The sequence below is a fragment of the Haemaphysalis longicornis genome, unplaced genomic scaffold (genome assembly GCF_048455015.1).
Source record: "Haemaphysalis longicornis isolate Haplotype H1 unplaced genomic scaffold, Haemaphysalis longicornis Haplotype H1 scaffold_6, whole genome shotgun sequence".
Lineage (NCBI taxonomy): Eukaryota > Metazoa > Arthropoda > Arachnida > Ixodida > Ixodidae > Haemaphysalis > Haemaphysalis longicornis.
Genome location: NW_027526407.1, coordinates 2,548,349 through 2,574,748, shown reverse-complemented (window position 1 = coordinate 2,574,748; position 26,400 = coordinate 2,548,349). Strand labels below are relative to the sequence as shown.

The following is a 26,400-nucleotide window of genomic DNA, read 5'->3' as shown; positions in this document are numbered from 1 at the left end:
CGACATCTGAGCACTGGGGCAAGGTTCTTGCTGGTCTTGTTTTGTCTTGCCCGCTTGCTAGTCTGTGCTGGCGACGCGGAAACAAACCCCGGGCCGGAGAAATTATATCAGGTGTTGGCACTTGTTAAGAAATTGATAACATCAAGCGACAAATTTCAGGAGGAGGTATCTGGCAGATTGAAAGACCTCTAGCTTAGTGTGACGGATATCAAAAGACGCCTGTCTGAGCTCGAGCAATCTGATTCTGTCAGGGAACTTCGTGTAGACGTCAGTAGTGTCAGCTCCCCTGTAAAGGAATCATGCAATCAGCTTAGGAACATTGATTCAAGGCAAACTCAGCAATCAAGCCTTGTTGTTGACGACCTAGACAATCGCATAGGGCGCAATAACCTCGTATTTAAGGGCCTTCCTGAGACCAGTCCGGAAAAGTGGGCAGAGATTGAAGAAACGATCACGAAGTTTGTTGGCGAAAACTTGGACATACACGTCGGTGAGATCAAGCGGGCACGCAGCATAGGTGAAAGGAAAGAGAGAACTGTCCGCCCTGTAGTTGTCACATTTCTCAACACTACAGATAAACATAACATCCTTAAGATTGCATGGAAGCTGAAAGACGTAATGTCGCCACGTGTATGGATTGAGGAAGACTTTTCACCAAGAATGCAATTAATCAGAAAACAGCTGAGAGACTTTGCCGACCCAACGAAGCAACCAGGTGAAAAATACAAGGTACTTTCTAATGAGCATGTCCTGAATAGCCGACTTTACCACCTTGACCCGGTAACTAATATTGTCGTGCCCTTACTGAGGCGCGGAATCCCTGGTACGGAACAGAGTGAGATACTTTTACAGGAGTCAAGCGCCACGGCTCTTAAAGAAAAGTAACTGAAAAATCGTTCGTATTCAAAGGTGTCAATCTTCCTGGGAATTTTTCACATCCTATTTAATAAACAGCACCTCCTATGCTCATTCACTGAACCATGTTCGGCGGATATTGTGCTTGAAACTGAAACGTGGCTTTCCTCTGATTTTAGTGATTGCTAATTGTCATTGGCTCAGCACTTTTCTGCATTTCGGAAAGATAGAAGTGTCTTTCGGTGGTGGTGTTTTTGTGGCCATTAAAGAGAATTTACAAGCCCATTTAGTTGATACAATTTCATGTATAGAGATCCTATGGGTGACTGTACGCGTATCTGCCTCTATACGTTGTGCTGTCGGGGTCTGCTACCATACGCCAGATTCTTCCCCCGAATTTATTGAACAATTAAATGAATCGCTGTGCTTTATACAAAACAAATACCCAAAATACCCAATATTCTTGCTGGAGACTTCAATTACACAGGGATCGATTCGCGGTCAGGTATACCACACGGTAGCACAAAAAAGCATGAATGTCAAGAATTTCTCGATGTGTTATCTTACTTTAGTTTGAGTCGAATGGTCAGATTGCCTACACGTGTCGACAAAATTTTAGATGTTGTGACCATACTAAAAAAACATCACAATATCCTAATGCAAAATGACCGCTTAAAAAGCATATTCCCCGAACCACCACGTGTTGTCTACCGGCGTAATAAGAATTTAGGCGGCTTTCTTACTTACTCTCGTATCAACCGACCGGAAACTACTGGCTGCATGCCCTGTAATAAACCCCGATGTAAAATATGCCAACACATGACCACTACACAGCGCGCCACCAGCACGGCTTCAGACTACTACGGAAATATAAAAGGTAACTTTAACTGTGGCTCCGCTAATGTCGTATACCTTCTAGAGTGCACTGTTTGCAAGCAACAATATATCGGCCAAACTGAAACGCCCTTCCGAATACGGTTCAATAATCACCCCTCTCATACAAAAAGCTGCCCTTATTCGCCCCTGTCAAGACATATGAACAGTCCCGGGCACGCGTTTGAACATCCTAAAGCAACGATTTTAGAATCCTTCTTCAAAACGCACCACGACCGTGAGGTTCAGGAATCTTATCTCATAAGTTTCGGTCAGCCACACTTGGTATAATGAAAGTTACGGAAAACTAACGTGCTTATCCCTCGATTAAAATTGGCGGCCTCATAATTTTTATAACTATGTTCATTAATCCTAACCTTGATTTTCCCATCAGAATTCGCAGAAGCTCTCAAAATAGAGCAGCTTTATTAGCCTAATGCGGCTCAACAATGTCATTTATCCTGGGGAAGGACGCCTCGTTCCCACCAGCACTTAAGAATGTCTAACCCTTTGTGATCCATTTGCGTTTAACCCTTTGTGACCCTACCTATTTAATGTTAAGTTGCCAGCTTCTGTGAAATGCTCTTTTGTGCCCCGTATCTATTCTCTTCATCCGCGGGGGCACACCCATCTTCGCGTCCGCCCCAACCAGTCTCCCCAGCCACTGAATACCTTACTGTATACTCTTTCCTTTCTTTTGAAACCACGATTGTCCAGTTTCCCGCATTGTGTGAACTTGCAGCCCACGTCGCATACCGTGCCCCGTCATGGTGCAAACTTGAACGCTTCTTTGTTAACACGACCCCTTTCTCTCTCTCTCTCTTCCCCTCTTTTTTAATTTTATTATTGGTTGTTAATGTTGTTGTAACATAGGCGTAGCCCGACTGCATGCATGCTCTCCGTTTCCGAAACATCTTCCGCTTCTTCTCACAGTTTTCTGCAAAGCTATATAAGGAATGTGTTCCAAATGTTTGTGACAGCCGAAGAGAGAGAGAGAACAGACTTTATTTACAGATCCTGCGTGGGGTTGCCAACCGGCCGCGCAGGGCTCGGGGCTTCCCCTCTAATGCTCTAGTCTATTAAAAGTCCTAGGGCACTGGGCCTAGATCTCGGGGTGTGCTCCTGGCAGGGCGTCCGGTACTGGGGTCCCACGGCACCCGGTAACCGGGTCCTTGGTCCCCTTTCTCTTCTGCCTAGCCAGGGCCTCCTCGAGCCGCTGGATCGCCCATCTCTGTGATGATGAGTCTATGGAGCGCAACCAGCGTTCCACTTGCTCGGGGTACGTGGCATCCAGGGACTGCCCGTCCCCATCGCGCACTTCACCGCCGCACTTCTTGATGTGGCCGAGTGTCGCTAGTTCCCTTTCACAGACGCTACACACTGGGTCTGCGAACACCTCGGGGCAGATGTGGCGCGCCAACGCCGGGGTTAGCACGCATTCCACTTGCATCTGACGAAGCATCACCGACTCCGCACGGGATAGTTCGTGGTGCGGGGCCGGGTACTCCCTCCTCTCGCCCCTGAATAGCTTTAGGATCTCCCCGTAGTCCGTCAGGGGCTCGAGGTCTTCCTCGGCGTTGGTTTCACCTGCTTCCGCGGAGAGGCTGGTGCTGGCGTCCCGGCATCTGACGAGTTCACGGGCCGCCGCGTCCGCCTCCTCGTTGCGGTTGTCGACGCTCGGCAGCTCCCCCATGTGTTCGGGGAACCACTTGATAACGGTAGTCGGGCTAGCGGGGGTGCTCCCTGCAGCCCGCGAGGCCCTGGCGAGCCCCACAAGCCGCTCGGCATCCCGCCAGACCGTGCTCCTGACGAAATTCTTTACCGCCGTCTTTGAGTCACTTAGCACCGTGCGGGTTCCCGGTACCCCCATCGCCAGGCCTATCGCCGCCTCCTCTGCCTGGCCGGGCGTACTGGCCCGCACGGTGCCTGTGTTGACTAGATCCCCCGTAGATGCCTGGACGACTGCGACCGCGTAGGCGTCTCTCCATCCAGGGTACTTGGCTACGTCCACGTACGCAGCGCCCCCGTCGTGTTGGTATTGCCTGGCCAGAGCTGCCGCCCTCGCCCTGCGTCGGTCCAGGTCCCTCTCCGGGTCTATGTTCTTGGGCAGCGGGAACACAATGATGCCCCTCGCCGCCTCGTCGCTCAGGGGTACTTGCTCTTCTAGCACCCCGTCGCTGCTTGCTCGATCTCCCAGTGGCTTGAGCCCCGCGCGGTCGAAGACTCTCTTGCCCGTTGGCGTGCCGTTCAGCCGGGTCAGCTGCGATATTCGTTGGGCCTCGCTGATCTCCGAGAGCGTGTTATGTACTCCCAGAGACAGCAAGGCCGACGTTCTCGTACTGGGTAGTAGGCCCAGGGCACTCTTGTAGGCCTTTCTGATGGCGGCGTCGATCTTGCCTTCTTCCGCCTTGGTCCAGCGGTGGAAGGCTCCCGCGTATGTTGCTTGGCTAACGACGAAGGCCTGTAGCAAACGCAGGAGCCCCCTCTCGTTCATGCCTCGGTGTCTTGTCGACACCCGCTTCACGAGGCGGGTGGCGATCCCGATCTTTGTCACGATGTTCTTCAGAGCCGTGGTTTTCGTCTGGACCCCGTCCACGAACATCCCCAGGATCCTCAGCCCGGGCACGTGCGTGATCGGTGCACCGTCGCTCGTCCGCACCACGATGCTCCTTGCGGCCTCCTGGCTTGCCGCCTTCCGGTGCCTCCCCGGGGGCGGCAGGATGAGAAGCTGCGATTTTTGCGGCGAGCACCGCAGGCCCGTGCTCGAGAGCGCGGACTCCGCGGCGTCCACCGCGGCTTGGAGATTCGACTCGATCTCCCCGTTGCTGCCGCCCGTGACCCAGATGGTGACGTCGTCGGCGTATAGGCAGTGTCGGACCCCCGGGTTCAGCGTCTCCAGGCGCCTCGCCACCTCGATCATGACGATGTTGAAGAGAAGTGGCGAGATGACCGAACCCTGCGGGGTCCCGACACTGCCCAGCTTCCGCTCCTCCAGCTTCTTGCCTCCCACTTCCAGCCGGGCCGTGCGGTCCGACAGGAAGGCTCGAACGTAGTTGTAGGACCTCGCCCCCAGGCCCAGGCGGGAGACCTGCTCCAGGATCGCCGAGTGCCTCACGTTGTCGAAGGCACCCTGCAGGTCCAAGCCCAGGATTGCCCGGTTGTCCTTCCCGGGCAGCCCGCCCGGAGGGTCTAGGATCTCCCTCTGGATCAGCAACATGGCGTCCTGGGTCGCCAGGCGTGCCCGGAACCCGAGCATGGAGTCCGGGTAGATGCCGTGTCGCTCCAGGTAGTCGTTCCACCGGGTGTTGAGTACGTGCTCCAGCACCTTGCCCACGCAGGACGTGAGCGAGATGGGGCGCAGGCCCTCTATTCCCGGTGGCTTGTTAGGTTTGGGTAGCAGGATCGTCTTCGACGTTCTCCACACTTTCGGTAGAGTGCCGCTCCTCCAGCACTCGTTGTAGTACTTTGTTAGCGCCGCAATCGCCGAGTCGTTCAGGTTGCGGAGAGTCTTGTTGGAGATCTTGTCCGGCCCTGCGGCCGAACGGCAGTTGAGGTTCTGCGTTGCGAGCCTCACCTCCCACTCCTCGATATCTCTGCCCAAGTGGGAGTTGGGCCGCCCCTCGTAGTCTCGGTGGTCTTCCCTGCTGGTCTCTGGTAGGTAACGGTCGTTGAGACGTTTGTGCATCTCTTCTTCCCCCATCTGGCGCGCCGTGGTGTGGAGGATTTGCGCCATTCGGGTGGGTTGGAACTCGTGGCTCTTGGTTTCGTCCATCAGTTGTCTGAGGATCTTCCAGGGGCCGCTGCGGTGTAGTTGTCCGTCGACCTGGTTACATAGGGCGAACCACTGTTGGGCGCAGAGTTGCTTGCTGTACCGCTCGATCTCGCGGCCCAGCTCGGCTATCTTCTTACGAAGCTTTCTGTTGTGTCGTTGTCTTCGCCATCGCCGCTGAAGCGATCGTCTGGCGTCGAGGAGGTGTGCGAGCCTCGAGTCCATCGTTTCGATGTCTCCGGTAGCTTCCACCTCTTTCGTGGCTTTGTTCGTGGCTTCTTTTAACCTCGCGGACCATTCGTCTATGTCGGCTATTTCGCCCAGCTCGGACTTTCTGAACTCGTCCCAGTTTACGAGTCTGTGCCTCTTTAAATTGTCCCTGCTCTGGTCCCCGTTCGTGTGGGCCAGCGGGATCTCTATTTCGATTATAAAGTGATCGCTGCCCAGGTTGATACCGGTGTTTCTCCACCTCGCGGTACCACCGCTGGGTAGCAACGCGAAGGCAAGATCCGGGTTCGAATCCCGGGCAGTGGACGTCCCTATTCTTGATGGCTGTGCTGGGTTCGTTAGTAGCGTGAAACCCGCTTCGGCGGCGTCTTCTAACAGGTCTTTCCCTTTTGCTGTGGTTACCGTGTATCCTAGCTCGAGGTGCTGCGCATTGAAGTCCCCGCAGACTATCGCCGCGGCGTCTCCCATCTTGGCCATTTCTCGCTTCGCTTTGGTCGTGGCGTCTTTGACTTTGTTGAAGAGGGTCTTGAACTTCTGTCCGCTGTGCCTTGGATTGCTGTAGATGTTGGTGAGAAGAAGCGACGTCGACGTCTTCTGCCTTCTACCCCGCGATCTGCCTCCCTTGCCGATGAACGCTAGTTCGGTTACGCACATTTCGATCGCGGTGCTTCAGTTGCCCAGAAATTGCTGGTGTTTCACATGGGCTAGCCCCTTGCGGATCAGCGTACACACACCCTGCGCCGCCCCCTTCCCGCATGTGCGAGCCGAGGGCGGGCAGTCGTGCGCCCGGTAACCCGAGAGTTTCGGGGTTTCCTCCAAGTGAGTCTCTTGTATCGCTATTATGTCTGGCCTTTTCGCTGGCTCCAACGATCTGATATGTTGCTGTAGGACAGCTTTGCGGCATCTGAAACCGTTTGAGTTCCAGTGCCATATTCTGATCTTATTGTTGCTGGCCATCTTGAGGTTTGGGTTCGCAACGGTGTTGCTGTAGCATGTTAGCAAATTGCTGCAGCATCTGCTTTTGTAGCTGCTCGAACTGTTGAGCTATCTGTTGTTGCACTAGCTGGGAGCATCTTTGGATGATCCTCTGCTCCATGGCTTCTAGATTCTTATCCCATTTCTTGTACGTATGTTCTAGCCTCGTAAGTCTATTACTAAGGCCTGCGTACCCTAAAAGGGTCATGGTTTGGGCCTGTTGGTGATGCATAATGGAAACTGAAAGCGCAAAATAGACACGGACAAAGAAAGGGGACAACAGCGTACCCTACGGGTTTCGGTGCTTTCTCCCTGCATTCTAATCCGGTGGCCGTTGATAGTGCGTCGTCGTCGTCTTCTTCTGCCTCTTCGACTTCGCTTTCGCTGACGTTCTCGTCGTCGGATTGTAGCTCGATCCCCCTGGACGCCGCTATGGCCGCCGCCCTGGATTGGAGTCTACCTCTAACCGTGTGCGTCGCTTTCTGGCTGGAGCCGCCCGCGGCCTGCGGTCCTGTTCCCTCCATCTCGACGGGATCTTCCGTCGCCATCTTCTCTTCGGCTTCTTGCTTCTGCCCGCGCTCGGGCCCGCCGCCATTCTGGAACCTTTTTATGATGTTGTCTTGCTTGGCGATGTGTTCGCGTTGTTGCTTAATGGTAAGCTGTAAAGCCGCCATTACTGTCTGCAGGTCTTGAAAGTCCTTTTGCATCTTTCTAACTGTCGCTTTGAGTTCGCGAGTTTCTGCTTTTCATTGTTCGCCGCAACCGCTCTCGCCGCTGCCGCTCTCTCCGCTTTTGCCGGGCCCTCGCTCCGTTGTCTTGGCAACGCTCTGTGGATCGGGTTTCGCCGGCGCCGGCCTGGCGCTGACGTCAGACTTGTTTTTCGACTCCGGTCTTTTCTTGGAAACCGAGCGGCGCCGCGATGCGGACCTTCCGCTCGACTTCGAGCGCCTTCGCTGCTCTTTACCGGATGTGACGTCTGCCCACGTCAGCCCTTCTGGCCTATCCCTGCTTTTACTCCTCGCCGCCTTATGTGACGTAGGAGCTTCTCGAACCTTCTGTGCGAGAAAATCGCTCTTTCTAGCAGGTCTGATGGCCGGGCGGGAAACCGGCGCCATCTTGTTCGGCGCCATCTTGCCTTCTATAGTTTCGTTTTTCAGTTTTGCCGCCATCCGCTTCTTTATTTGCGGTGGCACTTTGAATTTGTTTATGCAGCTCCCTGCCCCTGTGACATGGGAGCCGCCACACAGTTTGCAGCGTGGCCTGCAGTGATTTACGTGTTCTTCGTCGGGATTTTTACGCCCGCATGCAAAGCACACGCTCACGTTGGGCGTTGGGCACACATCTCTCCTGTGCCCGACTTGCCCGCACGTACTACACACCTCACGGTGCTGCCTGTATAGCGTGCATTTCGTTACGAAGCCGCCATATTTCACGTAGTACGGAACTTTCTCTCCGTCAAACAGGATTACTACCGACTCTGTTCTACCGAGTCGGTGGGCCGCCATGATCGTAGGATTTTGCTTGTTAACTAAGCACCGGGTGATTTCTTCCTCGGTCTCGTCAAGCCCTAACCCGCTAATTACTCCTCGCGAAGTGTTCTCCGGGGTGCTCTTATACGCGAACGCTTCATACGTTCGGTCTCCGATGACGACGCTCTTGATCGATCCGTAGCGGAAAGACCTTCCCTCGTTCGGGGTGCTAAGCACGATAATGTTTTGGGCAGCGTTTGGGGCGAACGAGTTGTCCTTCGCTTCCTCTCTGGGTATCTTGGCTGCAGCAATGATTGCTTCGCGCAGCACAGACATCCTCACGTTGTTTACTGCGAGCCCCCCGCGAGGCCTAACTACCACCCGGTGCTCGTCTTTCCTAGCGAAAGTCGGCATTCTCGCCGCTTTTGCCATATTGGCGTTAACCCGAGCCACGTACTGAGCTCGCAGCTCCTTCTGACGCTCTTCCTTGCTTTTAGCGTTCGAAGCCGAGGCTGCGCTGCCTGGCTTACCTGTAGACGGCGATCCTCGCTGCGATGAGGCCTCCGTTTCTAGAAGTTTCTTCCCGCGCCGACGTGGAGTCACTACAATCCACCCCGCACACGAGCTCACTGGATCACAGTCACTATCCGCACCGAAAATGTCCTGTCCGGCTTTATTGGCGGTGCGCAGACCGCTTCCGACGCTCGTCGAGGCACCTCCGCTGTAGTCGTGGCCGTTCTCCCTCGCCGGTTGAGTCGCTCGCTTCTTCGCGGCGGTTAGGCCTAGCTGGCCCGGCCGCCGTTAGCGATCCGATTCCGCTCCAAAATCGGTTGACGAGGTATCCATGACTTGCAGGTCATCGCTAGTCACTTCTACTTCCACTCCGCTAACTTCAATTAGCTCCGGTGAGGCTCCGAGAGCCTGAACAGGCGCCACGTCGACCGAGCACATGGTCTGCGCTCGGCGCGTTCCAAGGTTAGCTCGAACTCCTCCGGGGCCCCATCTTCAGTCACTCAGAGCTTGCTCAAAAATGTGCCCACCTTGATAAGCGTGGTATCCGCGTGTGCCGCTGAGCTTCGCGAAGACGCTGACGCCAAAATTTCGACGTCCGAGTTGAATTTTGGCTACAAAAATGGAAAAATTTGCGGAGCCCACCGAACAGGCGACTGTTCCATGCACGTGCCGCTGTGACAGCCGAATCATGTAACTGTACTCTAATGAAGAGAAGTCCCGTTGCTGCTATGTAAGTAAACCTTGATTGTTATTGTTCTTGCTGTGTATCCGAGTCGTTACTTATACTATATATATATATATATATATATATATATATATATATATATATTATATAAATGTAAACAGTCGGATCCACAAAAAGGACAATACCAAGAAACTTTACACACATAGCGGCAACGGGACTTGCCTTTATGACAGTACAGTTATGATTTTGCTGTCACAAACATGGGAACACATTTTTTATATAAACTGTGCGAAAACTGTGAGAAGGAGTGGAAGATGTTCGGAAACGGAGTGTATTTATGTAGTCGGGTTATGCCCGTGGTACAAAATTAACAAGGCAGCTCTCTAGACGGCGCCACGACAGGGCAACGTACGTTGCCTTGGCTGTAAGCTCAGGTAGTGCGGAAGACTGGAAATCGCGGTTTGAAAAAACAAAAAAGTATATCGTAAGGTATTCAGAGGGTGGGGAGACTGGTTCGGACGGATTCATACAGGCATGAACGAAGATTGTATTTTGGGCGTGCCTCCGCGTCCCGTTGCCGCAACGTAAGTAAACTTCTTTCTTATTGTTTTTCCTCCCTAGCCGACTCTTATACTATTTGTGTGCGCTTTCTGAGTTTTATCTTTCTCTACATTTTTTCCGACCATGAGCGCTGACAGGACCAAAGCAAAGAGCATCATCTGGAAATTTCCGCTAACCGTAACAGCAACAGTTGTGAGCGGGGACTCCATGAGTAAGAATTTGTATCATCACATCCATCCCCCCTGCCCTGGAACCCCCGCTTTTGTTTCCCAGACTGGCGCATGAATTGCTGTCACACGCTCACTGACCGACTTTATCCCTGCCTCAGCCACAACAGTTTTTCGGCATGTTGGCACTAATGATCTCAGCTCTACTTCCACTGAACAACTCTCTCTGACTACCACTCGCTGACGGACCCCATTATTGAATCTCTGCCGAACATTTCAACTATCTACGCCAGTCTCGTTCTTCCCCGCTCCGCTAACCGCCGCCGCGACTACCGCATCTCTGGCTTCGCTCGCGGCTGCAACGAAAAGGAACGCCGTTTCAACGTTCTTCTCCCAGAATTTCGCCGCCACTCACGCTTTGTTCGATTTATCGATCATGGGGTTGAGAACCTTCCAGTTCGCCGACTCCGCGCTGCTACTGGTTTACACCTACGCTTCGAGGGTGTTGCCTTGCTGGCCGTCCACATTCATGCACTCTGCTTCATGGAACAGCTCTGCATTCTCTGGGGTGGCGCGACTTCGCATGTACCGCCAACCAAGTTGTAGCCCCCGGCTATCTTTTCAAATGACAGAGGCTTTAAACTACTGCGTCCAATCCTATCTAGTGTAAAGACCCCGGAGGAGTATCAGGCCAGTAGCTGCCCACCACCGCTCCGCGGATCCACCGTAACCACGGGGCCCCAGGTGAACGCCAGCAGACCATCTCCGAAGTCCACGGACGAGAGTCGCAGGAGCGGCATGCCGCCCCCAGCCGCCAAATCTGCAGGGTCATTACGCCCCGAGGGAACGCTCGCGGCGATACTACGAAGCTCCCCGACTATCGTCGCACCGACAGCATGCCACGCCCAACCTACGCCTCTTCAGATACGGCGGAGCCCTTGGAAACCAACAGCAGCGTGTCCGCCGCAACTTCTGGGGTCCAAAATCGAGCCCTCCGTGCCAAATGCCCATACAACCTTCGCAAGAATCAGCATAACAACAACTGACTACAAAACAAATATCAGGTAACGGAGCCTTCTTCCACATTACAAGACAGTTTTTAAAGTAAAGAAAAATCTCGAAAACGCTTATACGTTCCGAATTGCACGTTTCCGCTCTTGCTAACTATTTGATTGCCGCCTTGGCTACCAGGGGCTCAGGATTAGAATAAAACCTGTACTACCGAACTCTCCACGTCCAGTATGAAAAAATCAAAAAAGGCACTCGATAAAGCATATTTACAATTACCTGAAATATTCCTCAATCACTACAAAACTACGGCCAATTATCTCCGAAAGAAAAAGGCACAACTCAGTCAGGAACTTAGCAAAAGAGAGTTGAACCTTTTAAGCAAATACAAATCCAAGAACGCCTCCGTCATACCCCGAAAAAAAAGCTTGCAAATTTTACCGAGATAGTATTTCTAACACTGGCCACACGTGTAAGAATTTAACAATCTCCGGCACTAGTAAATAACCCCGCTCTGAGAATACAACTGATAATGGCAGCACGACTCTATTACATGCTTCAACTGCTGCACCCCAACTAGTTCAGTTAAACACCACTACTAATACTTTTTCCTCGTCTGCTGTCACAAGAGAAAATCTTACCAGGAATGTAATGAACCTCTCAAGTGTAACCCTCTCCACTGTTCGGAACAACGTCTTGCCAAAGGGCCTAAACTTTTGCCCGGTTACTGGTTTCAACGTTTTAAGGAGTTAAATTATTTCGCCAGAAACTTGAGGGTACGAGAATACTTCTGCAATCACTATGCGGCGGAAGAATCTTGCAGCTATAGGCACCTAGCTATAAGCACTGGACCCCTCCCACACAGCGCGATAGTTGCCTCGACATGCACATCTAAGCTGTCCGACGCGATGTGCGAAAAAGCATAAGAACACAAATTTATTTACACCACTCATGACTACCAACAAAAAAAAGCCCTAGAGGAACTCACAAGCTGTCCCGACATAATTACTCAACCTGCCGATAAGGGAGGCGCCATCGTAATCCTTGACAAAACCGCCTGTGCTAAAGAGGCCAATAAGCAACTATCGGTATCAACGTCCCACAAAGCACTACCCAATGATCCAACTCAAGACTGCAAGCAAATCGTCAAAGGTACACTTGCTGAGCTTGTTCAAAATAACACAATGAAAGAAACCACGGCTTGTTTCCTGATCCCTTTGAGCCCAGTAGCCGGTAAATTCTATCGTCTCCCTAAGATTCTCAAGGTGAACAACTCAGGCCGCCCCATTGTTTCTGGCATCGGCACTGTTACTGAAAACCTCTCGCGCTATGTGGATAATCTCATTCACGAAACTCCGCCCAGTTTTTCCCCCTTCATCAACGAAACCAATAATTTTATCTGAGACATCTGAAAAATTGAAATTCCTGATAACTGCCTCCTAGTCACCTTCGATGTTGTGTCACTGTGCAATAACATCCCACGTGAAGAGGGCATCACCGCTGTATCGCTTGCGTATGAGCAGTAAACGTGCCACAAACCTATCGATTCTTCTACTCTGAAAACTTTTCTTAGCCTTATTCTTGAACTTATCAATTTTGAGTTAGACGGAATTTATTATTTGCAAGGCAGCGGAACGTCAATGGGAACTCAAATCGTACCCAAGTACGCCAATGTCATTCTGGCTCACTTCGAATCAAACTTTCTTTACACTCAATATTTAGAGCCACGGTACTATAAAAGGTATATTGACGGCATTTTCACGGTGTGGCAGCATGGTAATGCGGAGCTCCTCACCTTGATTGAGGCATTTATTGTAGCACATCCTAGTATTTCCCTTGCTTATTCCTATTCAGAACACAGTGTAAACTTTGTGGACGTTACAGTTACAACAACCCAAGGTCGGCTGCAAACTAAACTGTATAGAAAGCCGACAGACACGCGACAGTATATGCACTTGCACAGTAGTCATGTCAGACAATGAAAGCCAGTGATACCTTACTGTCAAGCCACCGTTTTCGGAGAATTAGCACGAACCAAGCCGACTTTGAATCAAACTGTCGAGAAATTAAGACCGCCCTGCTGAATAAGAAATACCCGGAGCAAGACATCGACAACGCTATTGCGCAAGCCAACCAATTAGACCATAACAAAATCTTTAAGGAAAAAAACCCAGAATGTTAACCCGCAAACATAGTTATAACACAGTGAGCCTCCGCTCCAAGAGTCTCAACCGTACTTAGAAAACATCCACGACGCGTTGTATATATATAGATATATAAATAAATATATACATATATATATCTATATATATATATATATATATATATAGATATATATATATATGTGTATATATATATATATATATATATATGTATATATATATATATATATATATATATATATATATAGATATATATTTATATATGTAACGCAGGAGACATGGCGTCCGTCGAACCAACACCTTTATTAAAAACTTCTTCCTCGTCCACCACTATCGCACCGCACCATCTCTTGGTGGCTAATCTCCCATTCCGGCCAACCCTTGTACCATCCATCTGCGGGACGTCACACGCTTCCTCCTCCTCCCGAGAGAGTGTTTGGTGTAGGGACGGATAATATCGTTTTAGCCTCCCCACATGAACAATGTCAGTCTGACGACCGAGTGGAGCCACGCTGCGGTTGATATCATAGTTTACCGCAGAGATCTTGCGTAGGACAGTGTACGGACCTTCTATTATCGCACAGAGTTTGCCGCGGTTGGGATGCCAGGGTGTCTCATATAAGACACAGTCTCCTACCTGGAGCTCTGACGGAAGAAACTTCTTGTAGTAGATGAGCTTATTCTTCTGGTGATATGGGAGGGAATTGTGGACAGCGTTTGCGCGAGTTTCTTGCAGGGTTTCGGCAGTGTTGGAGAGGTGGCAGGGGTATGATGGTGTGCCATACACGAGAAAACATGGTGGGTAGCCGGTGACTTCATAAGGTGTCTTGTTGTACTCATCGACAACCTCTGGAAGAAGGCATGTCCATGGTTTTCGCGGTTCGTCGTTGATTTTGCAGCGGAGGCGAGTAACTATGGACTGATTAGTGCGCTTGTTTAGGCCATTACACTGCGGGCTTTGAGAACGTGTGAAAAGCTCATGAATGTTGTTGTGTTTGAGGAACTGCTCGAATTTGCCTGCGGTGAATCCTGTTCCGCGGTCGCAGAGCAACTTCCGACGCTTTCCAGCAACGAAGATGCTCTTCAGGCAGGAAATGTACGCATCGCATGTCTCATTTCGGTGCGCAAAAGCCCACACGTAACGAGTGGTATGATCAACGGCCAAGTGAATGAACCTTTTTGGAGAACCGTAGTTCGCAAAACCTCCAATGGTGTCCATGGCCAGAAGATCACATGGTTGTTCAGCTGGTGGTAGTGACTCCAAAGATCCGAAACGCTCGGTCTTCGTCTTCTTGCAGCGCTGGCAAGTGTCACAGTGGCGAGTGTATTTTGAGACGTCGGTGATGATGTCAGGCCAATAATATTGTGGAGACAAAAGTCGCAATGTCTTCTTGACTCCAACGTGACCAAAAGCGTCATGAGCCTTCTGAAGAAGAGAAGATTTCAGAGTGGCAGGAACGTAGACTTTTCGAATACCTCTACGCGTCACTAAGGCCATTCCGTTCTCAATGACGTGCTTGCAAGGCGGTTTGTCGTTGGGATGCTCTTGCTGTTGCCCAGCTGATAGAAGCTGAATAATTGGGTTTCATGATAGTGCATCAGCTTCCATGTTATCAGTGCCCTTTTGGTGCTTGATATTGACTTCGTACATGGATAGCTTCAAAGACCATCGAAACAGACGGCCTCGCGGATTCATGATGTTTTTAAGCCACTGTAGTGCAGCGTGATCGGTGACTACCGTAAAAGGTTTTCCATGCAGATAGCAGTGCCATTTGTCGATAGCGTCAATAATTGCCAAGCATTCAAGCTTTGTTATGGCGTAATTGATTTCATGCTTGAGCAGCTTGCGTGAGTGGTATGCAACTGGGTGCTCCCGGCCTTCTTCATCAGCCTGCTTCAAAACGGCACCGATACCTTTGCTGGACACATCACAGTACAGCACACAAGGTTTGGAGGCATCGTTGATGGCAAGAACCGGCTCTTCCGTGACACATTTCTTCAGCTTAGTGAAAGCCAGTTGGCAGTCAGAGTCCCACTTCCACGCAGCGTCTTTGCTAAAGACGCACGTCAGTGGATGCAATTCACTGAAGTGAGCGATGTACCGACGGTAAACATTCACGGTACCGAGAAAACGCTGCAACTCTTTCGGGCGCGATGGTGTGCAGGGCCTGCCTGTACATTCGGTACAGGGCAGTTGGCCGGAATCTCCCATTCCGGCCAACTGCCCTGTACCGTCCATCTGCGGGACGTCACATATATATATATATATATATATATATATATATATATATATATATATATATATATATATATATATATATATTGTTACGGGGCATTACTTAGATTCGTATTCATGTACTGTGCTAGCGGGCATCATCATCAAGAAGAGAGATGAAGAGGACGCTGACGGTGAAGCGCGTTCGCTCCCTGGCTTGCGCGGTGCTCTCTTCCATCGTGGTTTCTTATAACTAGCCTCTGAATGTGCATCGTAAATACACCCCTGTAAACACAGCTTTACCCTGTATCATTTGGTGGAGAGTGCTGCATTGGCCCCGTCCTGCTCTACCTCACCCCTTCCTTGGCACGAGTGAGCCGTGGACGCGGCTGACTCGGAGGTGCTGATCACGGAACTCCGAAGCGGGCGTCATCTCCGAGGCTCCACAATGGCACCGCCTACTGAAGCAACAAGCGCCGCTACGCCACTGGTCATCGTGAGCCAGCCTCGAGATCCTGGTTTTTTCTACGGTACCGGTGATGTCGACGTGGAGGACTGGATCAGCCGCTACGAGCGTGTGAGTGCCCACAACCGCTGGGATCCCACTATTATGCTGGCGAACCTCGGGTTCCACCTGAGAGGTTCGGCGGAGACGTGGCATGACACCAACGCAGCCAGACTTACTAGCTGGGATAGCTGCAAGGCGGAGATGATTGCAATTTTCGGCAAGCCTGCTGGGCGCCAGCTCGAGGCGAAAAAGGAGCTTGCGTCGCGAGCGCAGACGTCGACCGAGCCGTACGTCAGCTATATCCTAGACGTACTGGCCCTTTGCCACAAAGTTGATGCTGAGATGCCCGAGCAAGATAAAATCGACCACATTTTGAAAGGCATAGCTGACGATGCCTTTAATCTGCTCATGTGCAAGGACTGCTCTACCGTAAACTCAATTCTGAGTGAGTGCAAGCGTTTCGAGCAGGCCAAAAGCCGTCGAGTTACACAACAATTCAATCGCCTTCCAAATACTGCCGCCACTTCTTCGTGTCAGGGACCGTTTGCTCCTTCCGGTCAACCACCCTCGGAGACAACTGCGGACGCAGTGACACGCATTGTCCGCCGCGAGATCGAGGCGATGACACCGGTCACCGGCCGCCACTCGACGTCTGATGGCCATCTTCCGGCGATCTCGGTGATACAAGCGGTTGTGCGCGACGAAATTGCGAGCATGGGCCTGCACCCAGTCTGCCACGTGAGCTACTCAGCCCATCATCAAGTTCCCTGCAAGTCGCGTTCATGCAGTCACAATGATCACGTCCCCTGCCCTCCGAATTTCCGCGCGCAACGTCGGCCCTCGTCTTACAGAAACCCGGCGGAGTGGAGGACGCCCGATGACAGGCCTATATGTTTCAATTGCAGGCGTGTCGGCCACGTTGCACGGTATTGCCGCAGTCGCTGGTTCCCTTCCGCTCAAACCTCCTGGAACGACGATACCACTGACCATGCGCCGCGTCGTTTTGCACCTTCCTACCAGCAGCGCACTGCCGACAACCCCGCCGCATCCACTCTGCGGTTTGGCCGCTCCCCTTCTCCCCAGCGCCGACAGTCTCGCTCCCCGCAGCCCCGCCGCTCTACTTCGCCGAACGACTACGTACGTCCAACATCGGAAAACTAGCGAATGCAGCTCCCGGAGGTGATGCTGCATTCCCGACCTCGACCGAAAATCCTCTTTTGACGCTACCTACCAGAGACAATTTACTTGACGTGAATGTGGACGGCGTGCCTGTCCGTGCTCTAATTGATACCGGGGCGCATATATCGGTAATGAGTGCAAATCTCCGTCGCCGCCTACGTAAAGTTATGACGCCTGCTCTGTCGTATGTTCAAGTTGCTGACGGCGGTACGCCGGCCATCGCTGGAATGTGCACCTCTCGTGTTAGTATCGCCGGCCACAACACCACTGTAGTTTTCTTTGTTTTGGACAAATGCCCTCACGACATTATCCTTGGCCGCGATTTCCTGTGTGAACATGCCGCGCTCATCGATTGTTCAGCGGGACTTCTGCATCTGGAGTTACCGGCTTTTGATAGCGACGCACCCCCGCTGCGTTTATGCTCCTGCGAATACGTTCGCCTGCCGAGTCAAGCAGCGACCTATGTTCCTCTCGCTACTTCCACGCCGGTTCCTGATGGAGACTACCTTGCCGCTCCCATCGTAGACGTTCTCCTGACGCGTGGTGTTGCCCTTCCACACACTGTTGTTACCATCAAGCACAACAGTGTTAACTTGCCTCTAATCAACTTTGGATTTCACACTCAAGTCCTTCCCGAAGGACTCACCATCGCCACCCTTGCTCCTTTCTGTGCACCGGACGTTTCTGCTTTTGCTTTGAACCATCCGTCAATTCCCCATGAAGTCTCCGATCCGCTCCTTACCACTCCAGATAAATTTGCACCACTGATCAGCCCAAAGCTATCACCCGCACAAACAAACCAACTGCGCTGTCTTCTGACATCCTTTTCCGACGTCTTTGACTTGAGCGACAAAGCTTTGGGGCAAAGTTCTACAGTCACCCATCGGATCGATACAGGTGATGCGCTACCCATCCATCGGCGCCCGTACCGTGTGTCCCATAGTGAACGAGGCATCATCCAGAAAGAGGTTGACAAAATGCTCGCCAAGGATATTATCGAACCTTCCTGCAGTCCCTGGGCTTCCCCGGTAGTTTTGGTAAAGAAGAAAGATGGCACTTGGCGATTCTGTGTAGACTACCGCCACCTGAACAAAGTAACCAAGAAGGACGTCTACCCTCTTCCCAGGATCGACGACGCCTTAGATTATCTACACGGTGCCAAATACTTTTCGTCCATTGACCTACGCTCAGGTTACTGGCAGATTGCAGTCGACGAGATGGACCGAGAAAAGACTGCCTTTGTCACCCCAGACGGTTTATATCAGTTCAAGGTTATGCCTTTCGGTCTCTGCAATGCGCCAGCTACCTTCGAACGCATGATGGACTCTCTCCTGCGGGGATTCAAATGGTCCACATGCCTGTGCTACCTCGATGATGTCATTATTTTTTCTCCATCGTTCGAGGCTCATCTCCAACACCTGTCCGAAATACTTGCTATTTTGCGTCAAGCGAACCTACAACTCAACTCCGCGAAATGCCGATTCGCCGTGCGCGAACTAACTATCTTGGGCCACCTTGTCGACGCAAATGGAGTGCAGCCTGACCCCGACAAAATAAAGGCGGTTAGAGATTTTCCGGTGCCCCGGTCATCGAAAGACGTTCGAAGTTTTGTAGGCCTGTGCTCCTATTTCCGTCGCTTCATCCGAGGCTTCGCTGATATCGCCCGCCCTCTCACCGACCTTCTCAAAAAGGATTCCGTCTTTTCGTGGGGAAGTGAGCAAGCTCAGGCTTTCAAGACCCTGATCTCACTCTTAACAACTTCGCCCATTTTAGCTCACTTCGATGTTGCCGCTCCCACGGAGGTACGGACTGACGCTAGTGGTCACGGCATTGGAGCCGTCTTAGCTCAACGCCAAACGGGCCACGACTGCGTTATTGCCTACGCCAGCCGCCTGCTGACACCAGCTGAACGAAATTATTCTATTACTGAACGGGAATGCCTTGCCCTAGTGTGGGCTGTCGCCAAATTTCGCCCATACCTCTACGGTCGACAATTTTCCGTCGTGACAGATCACCACGCGCTATGCTGGCTTGCATCCCTGAAAGACCCGACCGGACGCCTCGGGCGCTGGGCTCTGCGGCTGCAGGAGTACTCGTATTCTGTAGTCTATAAATCCGGCCGCCTCCATCAAGACGCTGACTGTCTATCGCGGTACCCAGTCGAGCCTCCCGATCCTACAAGTTGCGACTCACTCGCAACCTCGGTCTTGTCTATTTACTCCTTTCAACAGCTTGCTGCTGAGCAGCGCCTTGACGTCTCCTTGAGCAGGATCATCAACCGCTTAACCGCTGCCCCCTCCGACCCTTCACTGCGGTTGTTCCGAATGAAGGATGGCGTCCTCTATCGCCGCAATGTCCGCCCGGATGGTCCTGATCTGCTTCCTGTAGTACCTGAGCACCTTCGTACAGATGTACTACGGCAGCTCCACGACCTCCAACAGCTGGCCATCTAGGGGTTTCCCGGACCTATGACCGCGTGCGACGCCGTTTCTTCTGGCCGGGGCTCTACCGCTCGGTTCGCCGTTATGTCGGCGCCTGTGACATGTGCCAACGCAGGAAAGTGCCTACCACGCTACCCGCCGGTCTTCTTCAGCCACTCGATATACCTATTGAGCCATTCTTCCGAGTTGGTTTAGATCTCCTCGGTCCGTTTCCCCGGTCTGCGAACGGCAACAAGTGGATTGCCGTGGCCACCGATTATGCGACACGATACGCAATCACGCGGGCTCTTCCGACCAGCTGCGCAACTGATGTAGCCGATTTCTTCCTGCACGACGTCATCTTACACCACGGTGCTCCTCGGCAGCTCCTGACAGACCGCGGACGATACTTCCTTTCCCGAGTAGTAGACGACATCCTCCGCTCATGCGCAACCGTTCACAAGGTTACTACCGCCTACCACCCTCAAACGAACGGCCTCACAGAGCGCCTTAACCGGACTTTAACAGATATGCTGTCAATGTACGTTTCTGACGACCATGGTGATTGGGACATTGCCTTGCCTTACATAACATTTGCCTACAATTCGTCGCGCCTTGATACTGCCGGATTCTCTCCCTTCTACCTACTATTCGGCCGAGAGCCGACGTTACCACTGGACACTCTATTTCAACACCCTCTGCCACCTTCCGCATATGCACAAGACGCCATCGCCCGCGCTGACTTTGCCCGCAACATTGCTCGCGTCAGGCTCGCTTCGTCCCAGCGCTCTCAAAAGGATCGCTATGACTGCCGCCACAGCACCCGCCACTTTGCACCTGGATCCCTGGTGCTGCTCTGGTGTCCTGCACGCCGTGTAGGGCGTTCGGAAAAGCTTCTAGCCAGGTACTACGGCCCCTACCGTGTCGTACGCCAAGTGACGGAGGTCAATTACGAAATCACCCCGCTGGTTCCGTCAGACTCATCCCGCTCTCCACAAACAGACGTCGTCCACGTCACGCGTCTTAAGCCATACCGCTCGCAACCTACAGCTTTACCCTGAAAAGCACCGAGACGGCGCTCCTACCACCGGGGGGGTTGTGTTACGGGGCATTACTTAGATTCGTATTCATGTACTGTGCTAGCGGGCATCATCATCAAGAAGAGAGATGAAGAGGACGCTGACGGTGAAGCGCGTTCGCTCTCTTGCTTGCGCGGTGCTCTCTTCCATCGTGGTTTCTTATAACTAGCCTCTGAATGTGCATCGTAAATACACCCCTGTAAACACAGCTTTACCCTGTATCAATATATTTACAAGAGTAGGCTGTCATTCTGTAGAGCAAGACACAACAGTCTGTTCGTTCTAATTTATAATAAAGATTCTCATGTGGATCCCTGTTTGTGCTCCCATTCTCCTCGAGAAACTTCGCTACACTTTTATTGCTCATACCTAAGAGTATACGGCACTTTTCGAGTACTATATAGCACCACGCCACAGACTGCACTCCTATACAAGGGTAGTAATCGGGGTGCCAAATCGCTGATGTATCTGGATTGAGGCTGTTGAAGAGACGGAGCGTTGACTGTTCGCAGACAAGTCAACCTCTCCCGCCCATGGAGGGAGAATTTGTGAGCCTTTTTCACTGCCCTGCCGGCGCTTTGAATCTTATACCGTAACTTCCACACCTTCTGCAGATTCTAATCAATGCAAGTTTTGTTTACCCATTTATATCCATACCCGCTTCGGTTGCTCCTCCAACCGAACGCCAAAATAAACGATCTTTCCTGCTGTTCTCCAAATACGCTAAAACTGAATAAATGCTTTATCCTACTCTTCCTCAATTCACAGTAAGCACATATCCTGTTGGGTAAGGATCAGCTCAGTATTTGTACCTTCGGTGTTGCAGCAATTTTAACTGCATGGACGCTGTAAACGTGCGCGCAGTACATATAAGCAGCTGATACGTAAAGAAACTGTAGTCTAATTATAAGTCAGTGAGTCATTTGCAAGGTGTCTTAATATACCGAAGTGAGTACTTACCCAAGAGGATGTAGCATTCACGAAGACGTGACAAAGAACTTTGTGGAAAAAGGAAGCAGTGTTTTGCTGCTATAAACAATGCTTTTATACTAAGGGCTTGTGTGTCTTGCTACACCATTTCTGAGATGTGCGAAACTAAAAGCAGTGTTTTTTAGTATTTTAAACGCTGATTTTACACTCAAGACTTGTGTGTCTTCATACCCTCTTCTTGATAAAAATGTGCAATTGAAAGGCTGCATTTGTTTTCCACACTTTTGCGCCAAAATGTGGCACAACGTCACCTATAAATAGAAATACTACAAATGAAATGTCTAGCGGCTCGGTACTCACATTTACTCCAAACAGTCATGGTTCTCTTGTTAATTAGTGTTCCGTTCATCAAAAGGGAATGTTTTCTAAAAAAACATTATAGTTTAGAACATTTTACCTGGAAACACTATTTAATGTCGCAATTCTTTCACAAGTAATAGCCAAGCTTGCATTTTCTCTCCAATCTCTGTGAGTGTTGAAAAGTAGTAGCAAAATATGTTTCAAATGCCGAAATATACTTTTACCCATAAACGGTTTTGATCTACGTTCACAATAACGTGGTTGCTGCTGTAATGTCAGTCGTAAGTTTGAGTGTTACAAGAATGTTTTCGGGATAAAACTTATTCACACTAATAAAGGCTGTCTAAACTTCAGAACTAGAGAAAATTATAAACGCGTTATCACTAAAAAAGCTGCGTACAAATTCGTTGTTGCTGTGACATCAAAACCTCGCGTTAAAAGCCTGCATCATTTTATGCCGAAGAAAAACCACGTGAATATCTTTTTTTAAAATTGAGAATAGTGCACATTTTGGTAATATTTAATGAACCAGCATACTTGTTCATGTGGTAACAGGGGTACATTTACTATAAAGAGGCATGCACGCGATAATTCTTGATACATAGCCTCCAAAATGAGACAAGAACATTCCCGTTACTGAGGTGCTGAACTTTGTTGTGCAACACGTCACATCGGTGACTTTTTATCGGTCGGCCCATAATAGAACAACGTTCTTAGTTCCGGGTTGTTTCAGGTAACGTTGATTTTTTGGGGGGTCGCACGTCTTTTTACCGAAACGTTATATACATTTTCCGAACATTCAACTGGAGGAATTCACGAGTAAGCCACACTCTACCATTATCCTACAGTCATATGTATGATTTACTCTAGAAATATCAGCATATATCATCAGTGAATTACATTCAGGCTTTTAAAATACCATGTTTTAAAAGTTTTACTAATTCATTCTGCACTTGAGGTGTTTCCTTCAGCGCACTGGGCACCGCATTTGTGGTTGATAATTTTCGTCCTGCTATGAAAGTTATGAAAAGTTTGCATTGTTTAAGGATCAATATATTCCCATTAACCACGGCCATCTAAAATTAGAGGGCGTTTTAAATGCACAAAAAATTCACATTCTAATTAAAAGCAATGGAAGACTTCTATGCGACACGCGGGCAAAATTGTGTAACAGTTTTATGAAAATATCGAGTTTCCGTGAACCCCAAATCTAAAGTTGGAGCCGTGTTGTTTAAAGGGTGAAGGGTATTTCCGCAAATACCGAAATTTCACCCTATTTTTAGTGTATTTGCACTTCGCACCTTTTTAATGGCTTACAGAGCTCTAGGGTAAAAACAAACCGCCTAACCGTATTCTTCGTTTCTCCACTCCGTGCGTTTCCTGTACTCGTATCAGTAGAGAATACGTATATCTGATGAAATAGGTTTCAAGGGTTTCGTAAACTTGACCGTTGCCTTGACGAGTAATTCAGAATACGAGCGGTAGCCTTTCGTATAGTTTCAGTGGCGGCCTCTCGTATGCTGATAATTTTTTTCCTTTCGCTTTTGAAGAACTGTCTCTCAAATTTGCACATCTAATTGCTTTTGGTATTCTCGTCATTTGCACATCTAGCAATTGCTTTTGGTATTCTCGTTATAAATATTCAAGGAACTCTCACCAATTTTTTACGCACTTGTACCTGAAGCGTTCTACAAACGCGTAAGCTGTCACTATCGTTTTTCTCTAGAGAACTCTGTGCTGATTGTGATATATTTTAGCTATATTTAGCAATTATGCCACCGATTGAATGACTCCCTAAAAGACCGTATGAATCATGAAAACCCATCCAAATCCGCTTGCTGTGGCGACTTCACATTAGCGCATCTATTCCTTTTACGACGTACTGTTTTACTGCGCCTTTGTGTGGAAAAATAGCGTTTAGAAATCAGAAAACAAAAAAATTGTTGTTTAGAAATTTCCATTTAATTTGCTTTCGTGTTGTGAAATCAAACTACCTTTTCTTCCTATGTGCAACGGGTAAACATAAGTATAATGTCGTTTTGCTCTTTCCGCCCAACCAACCCTTATATGAAGAATCTCGAGTTATAAGTAAATGATATTTATTGATTGGTCTGTTTACTTTCCGTCGTTGGATATATCAACTTTCTTTTTCGTAAACAACTTGCACATAAAAATTGCAAAAACAATACTCAGGCACTTCGCGTTCGGCAATTGCTATGAGTGTCAGAGTAATACCTGATATACGCCGGTAAAGGAGTCGACAGGGCTGCCAGGCGGTAACTCGCCGCCCCGTAGCTTATCGAGAGAATAAAATTTCGGCAGTATATTTTCCCCGCTGTGCCAGCTAATTATATATGTTGATACTTAAGGTAATACGTACCTCAGAGAGTAAAAATTGCAAAAATATACTTCACGCATTTCTTTACTACATTGGTAATTGCTTCATTTCCACCGGAGATGAAAAAAAAAACAAAAACAAAACCGTCCGAGCAGCTTGACACGCCCATTCCATCCTTCTATGTAGAGTAATTGTCATAGCAGTAAAAAAGAAATAAAGAAACACCTTCGCCATATGGTGTAAAAAATCATGACCATGTTGATGACCTTTGCGTTTTTAAGGTGCAACATCGACGCCGGAAAAACAGCGCCGAAGATAGTTATTTATCCTACCCTTCAAAATAGTAAAATTTGTCACCAAGAATAAAGAAAAACGAAGTTCAAAGGCAACAAAACAGATGTTTCAGAGGGACAGATTCTTGTACGCGTGGTAGGAATTTAGGTGGTAAAATTTACCTTCTGATAACAACCTGAAAACGCGCTAATATAAAAACCAGGGTTTTACACGTAAATAGAATAATGGGTGTAGTAGAACTGTATAAAATAATATAGCTGTATAAACTGTGGCACTGCCTGGTTTCTGTACCATCCTAATGCCAGGACTCGTCACGCCTTCAAGAACAGAAAACGATACAGCGCTGACCACGTACTTTGCGGCCGCGCAGGCAAGAGCTTTCGTGGCCGCGCAGGCATTAACGTCCGTGATGGGTTTCAGTGTGGATGGCGCACGTCTACTTCTTGCTGTCCGCACGATGCTCCGGCATTCTATTTCAAAACAATAAGCCACAATTTCACTTCCGGTAACCTTGGGCTCTCTGACACGCCTCGGCAACGTTTTTACTAACCTCGTACGCAGAAGGCAGCGTTACTGTATTTGGTAATCTTTCACCAGCGCCAGCATCGCGAGCTACCACCGTATCCTTCTCCAGGACCTTTTCAACCTGTGTACTCCCCGACGCCGCCCTTTGAGAAAGTGGGCACTATAATTTGTAGGAGCCCTTTCTAAGCCGAGGGCAGGTAATCGTTGGAATATTTTATGTGTAGGGCCTTTTGACAGCGTGCGTCAGGACTGCGCTTCTTTGTAGAGAAACAACCATGTGTGTGTCATCCTTCCTGCCGCATTAGGTTATTCTGCGACACGGCGCTCCGCGAGTTAGCGTCCGTGAGAGTGTTCGCCAGCTTGAAACCAGCATAGCGGTAGAAGCTCTTTATCTCTGTCGCACGCAATATAAGCACTCTTCGTCGCACCTCCCTCAAACAACCTGCATCACTGAGCGTAACTTAAGTATTACCTTGCCACTTGATTCTGCATCATACAGCTGAAAACACAGACCGCACAGATTGTGCTCCAACTAACATAAGGTGTTTTACTCTCGTGGGAACAAAAGAAAGGATACACAGTGCTACATTTTAAAATTTTACGTATACAATTCCGGTAATCACGAGGTCACCCGCAATTCTCCACTCTTGCGCTTCTATGTCCACCTTCCGCAAAACTTCCCAAATAGCACAATTTCTTTTTTTCGAAGAACTTATGCCTCGCCGAAAAACCCGATGACATGCCCGACTCCGCACTCTAAGTAGACAGGATCTAACCAAAAGGCGCTGCGATCTGTGGTAGCTATTATCCACCTATGATCCGCGCGAATACGGTTGATGGTGGACTCTGGTTCACCAGTGAGGAAGGCATCACACAATGTTGCCTACATACAGTAGTGCCTTCTTTACCGGCTCGCTGACGTCAAGTATGCCATAGCTAAAGTCACCGTTTATGACCGTCCATCCCACATGACCTAAGCCTTGCATGCAGGTACTCCATACCCACCACAACTGTACTATTTTACAAGTCGTTGCGCTTCGCCTTACGAGTGGTATACGTACAATCCAAGTGACGAACAGTCACTGCGCCATGTGGTGCAATACTGTCGCAATGGCTATTGGCCAATCACTAGTACAGTGCAGGTAGAAAGGGGAAATTGAATTTCTCTGTTGACTGGCAAAAAGTGGAGGAGGCAGAAGAACATTCGTGCAACCGGCTAACCGCCAGCTAGCGCCCATACCCATGACTCGACTGGCGGATTAGAGACGCTGTAAATACAACCTCCCG

At 49.9% G+C, this 26,400-nt stretch overlaps 1 long non-coding RNA gene across 1 annotated transcript in view; it reads right to left on the bottom strand.

Moving 5' to 3' along the window:
* Positions 1 to 22,027, bottom strand: part of LOC144141361 (uncharacterized) — a 95,977-nt gene extending 73,950 nt beyond the window's left edge. The window contains exon 1 of the long non-coding RNA XR_013316550.1: positions 21,957 to 22,027. This is a non-coding gene — a long non-coding RNA (uncharacterized LOC144141361). The remainder of the gene's footprint in view (positions 1 to 21,956) is intronic.
* Between the last annotated feature and the right edge of the window lie 4,373 nt (positions 22,028 to 26,400).